The following is a 3,713-nucleotide window of genomic DNA, read 5'->3' as shown; positions in this document are numbered from 1 at the left end:
GTTTCTGTTCTGCTTGTTTGCTTAGCTGTTTTTTTTTTATTCAATTGTTTATAGTTGTGAATTTATTGCCATTTTAATGTTCATAGTATTCTCTTTTTCTTAAATAAGTCCCTTGAACATTTCATATAATAATGGCTTGGTGATGATGAACTTCTTTAGCTTTACCTTGTCTGGGAAGCACTTTATCTGCCTTTCATTTCTAAATGATAGCTTTTCTGGATAGAGTAATCGAGGTTATAGGTCTTTGCTTTTCATCACTTTGAATACTTCTTGCCAGCCCCTTCTAGCCTGCAAACCTTCTTCTGAGAAATCAGCTGACAGTCTTATGGGAACTCCTTTGTAGATAACTATCTGCTTTTCTCCTGCTGCTTTTACAATTCTTTCTTTATCTTTGAACTCTGGCGTTTTAATTATAATGTGTATTGATGTGGTCCTCCTTGTGTCCATTTTGTTTGGGATTCTCTGTGCTTCCTGGGCTTGTATATCTATTTCCTTCACCTAATTAGGGATGTTTTCTTTCATTTATTTTTCCAATAAATTTTCAGTTTCTTGCTCTTCCTCTTCTCCTTCTTGCACCCCTAGGTTTCGATCATTGGTATGTTTGAAGTTGTCCCAGAGTTTCCTTACCTTATCCTCAGTTTTTTGGGATTATTTTTTCTTCTTTTTGTTCTGATTGAGTTTTTTCTTTCTTATGTTCCAAATCACTGATTTGATTCTCAGCTTCACCCATTCCACTGTTGATTGCCTGTAAATATTTCTTTATTTCACTTAGTGTAACCTTCACTTCTGACTGGGTTTTTTAATGCTGTTGAAGTACCCAATCAGTTCTCCGAGCATCCTAATAACCAGTGTTTTGAACTCTGCATCTGACAGATTACTTATATCCATTTTGTTTAGCTCTTTTTCTGGAGTTTTGTTCTGTTCTTTCATTTGGGCCACATTTTTTTGTTTCTTCATTTTGGCAGCTTCCCTGTGTTTGTCTCTATGTATTAGGTAGAGCTGCTTTGACTCCCTGTCTTAGCAGCATGGCCTATTGTAGAAAAGTGTACCCGTAAGTTGGATGGGGCAGAGCCTTAGGTAATCACCAGGGTGGGACAACCCACGTGAACCAGGTTTATGAGGTCTCAGATATGGTGTCACCTCTTTGTGGCTCTATGTGAGGGAGGACTCAGAAAAGGGTCAATGGCCACTGTCTGGCCTCGGGAGTTTTGTCTGGGAGAAAGCTGTCCCCCAGCACTCATCCTGATGCCAGGCATTTCAATTTCACCCTGCATGCCACTGGTGCTCATCCAGCTGCTGCCCCAATGCTGGAGCCCAGAGGGAGTGAGTCTGCATAAGTCCTAAGTTTGTTGTGTGTCGTTTAAGAGGGGATGACTGAGAATCCCACGGCTTCTTCCATTGCCCCAATCTCCACTGGTCTTTGCAGCCAGAAGTTATGGGATCTTATCTGCTTGGCATTGGAACCCTGGGCTAGGTGGTCTGAGGCAGGCCTGGGATTTTTTATCCACCACACATGGGTGTGGGAATGCCTGTTCCATGTCTCCATGTCTCTGCCCCTCCTATCCATCTGGATGAATGTGACACTTTTAATTCCTTGATTGTCAAACTTCCATACAGCTCAATTTCCTGACGATTCTGGGTGATAGTTGTTTTGTAATTTTGTTGTACTTTTTGTTATAGCTACAGAGGCAAGCCGTGTTTACCTATGCCTCCATCTTAACCAGAAGTCTAAATCAGTTGTAGTGCACGAAGAACAAAAAAGATCAAACTATGACAAAAGTGTGTAATAAATACAAGACAAGAGGCCTAACATAATGTCATGATCATCAAGCGGATGATGGGCCTCGACCCCACCTTGGCTGGGAATCACTGCCTATCCATGCGGCACACTATGTCTTGTGCTTGGGCATGAGTCACCACCCCTTAAAGATAGTTTAGAACATAATAACTACAATATAGATGTGGTTTTGTTTTATTACACATTTTTAAATGCATTTAAGAAAAAATATTATCTAAATTATTTTCAGAGTTTGGCTTTGGTTGGGTTTAGGATTTTTAAGATCACCTAACAAAACAGCAATTTAGAAACATTAATTTAACCTCATTTTCACCTAGGAAAATTGAGTCCAAGAAGAGGAAAGACCTACCCAAGATGGTAGGTTCTATTTCTTTCAGTTCTCAGAAGTAAAAAATATTTGGACAAGATTCACAAGCATGCTAAGGACCTCCTGATCTCAATTCTGAGGGGGCTCACAAGACACTGGTGGGCTTCTGGGAGTCATGGGGAGAATGAGAAGAACCAGAACTATTGCTAGAATTTTCAAGATGTTAAGTATTTAAGATACAAATCTGACCCTGGAGACTTACATTCTTTTTTTTCTTTATTTTTTTTCTTTATTTTTTTTCTTGCCACCAACAGCACTGTGCAGTTTTATTAGCCATTCAAGTACAGAAGCATCTGGTAAGATAGGGACAGAATTGGGGTTTAGAGGTAAACAGATATTCATGATCTAACAATTTGAAAGAAGCCACTGAATACTGTTTTTACATACATGTTTTCGCAGAGCCAATACAGTACTAACCACTGACCCAGTACACCAAGTGTACTGAAGTACAAAAGAGGCAACAAGAAAAATAGCTACATTAGAAAGACTTCAACACTTTAGAGAAAGGGTAAAACACTTTCAGTTTCTCCCCTTTATCCCCCCAAAACAACATCATACAGTCTGGCTCTACCTATGGTCCAACATTAGCTTCTAGCATATTTGTCAGGAGGACAAAAAATAAAATGACACTGTCCAGTACAGTCTTTGGATATTTAGAAAGGGGTAGGGAGGAAAGTCAGTCCTCAGAACAATTAGTCAGCTTCAGTCTCATCAGCAGGGTCTTTGGATTCTATGTTCTTCTGCATTTCTTCAATGTGCTTGTCCTTCTCTCGCAAATGCTCCAGCCTGGCGGCCATCCGTGCCTCTCGGTTCTCTTTGTTGGCTTCTAGTTTGTGGGTCAATTTCTCTTCTGCCATTTTACTAAAGTTGTTATTCTCTTCTATTGCTTTTTGAAGCACTTCTTTCTCATGATCTCGTTTCTCAGCAAGCTGCTTCAAAACCTCAGTTTCATGGGACTTGTGCTTTTCATCTGCAGCTTCTAATTTCTTCAGAATTTCCTCCAGGGAAAGATCCTTCTTCTTTGAAGGGGAAAGGTGGAATTGTAGGAGGAATTCTTTTGATTGAGGTCTGATAATAGCTCAAAAGCCTGGCCTGAGGCACACTTCTCCAGTTCTTCCACCTGGATGTCAAAAGAAACCTGGTGAACTGAAGACAAGAGACTGGTCTGGCCACACTCTCTTATTTTCTTAATATACATAACCATCTAGAGAATTTATAAATAACTTAAGATCTAATTGGATGGGTCCAATTTATCTGTTCTTAGTCCCAGCAAGACTCCAGGAGAGGACACATTCCCACTCACTGTGACAATAATGGCAGAACCCACAATGAAATTAGATCCATTCAGCTCTGCTATGCACATTGGCATAGTTATACAGACCTCATGGGATGAACAGCTGGCTCCAAATTGCCCTGATTTCCCTTGCATTCACACCTGGAAGCTGATGAAAAGGTGCCACCTGGTTATAACCTTTCATGCATAGTCTATTTGCTCACTTCTGTTAATCTACTTGGTGTTCTTTTATTGAATGTCTTTCTGTTTAATCT

At 40.1% G+C, this 3,713-nt stretch overlaps 1 pseudogene; it reads right to left on the bottom strand.

Annotated features, from left to right (window-relative positions):
• Positions 1 to 2,857: 2,857 nt before the first annotated feature.
• Positions 2,858 to 3,369, bottom strand: LOC112303017 (stathmin-like; annotated as a pseudogene).
• Positions 3,370 to 3,713: the final 344 nt, after the last annotated feature.

Source organism: Desmodus rotundus, chromosome 5 (genome assembly GCF_022682495.2).
Source record: "Desmodus rotundus isolate HL8 chromosome 5, HLdesRot8A.1, whole genome shotgun sequence".
NCBI classification, from domain to species: domain Eukaryota; kingdom Metazoa; phylum Chordata; class Mammalia; order Chiroptera; family Phyllostomidae; genus Desmodus; species Desmodus rotundus.
Note: the sequence above shows the minus strand (reverse complement) of the source record. Positions and strands in the feature narration are given on the sequence as shown.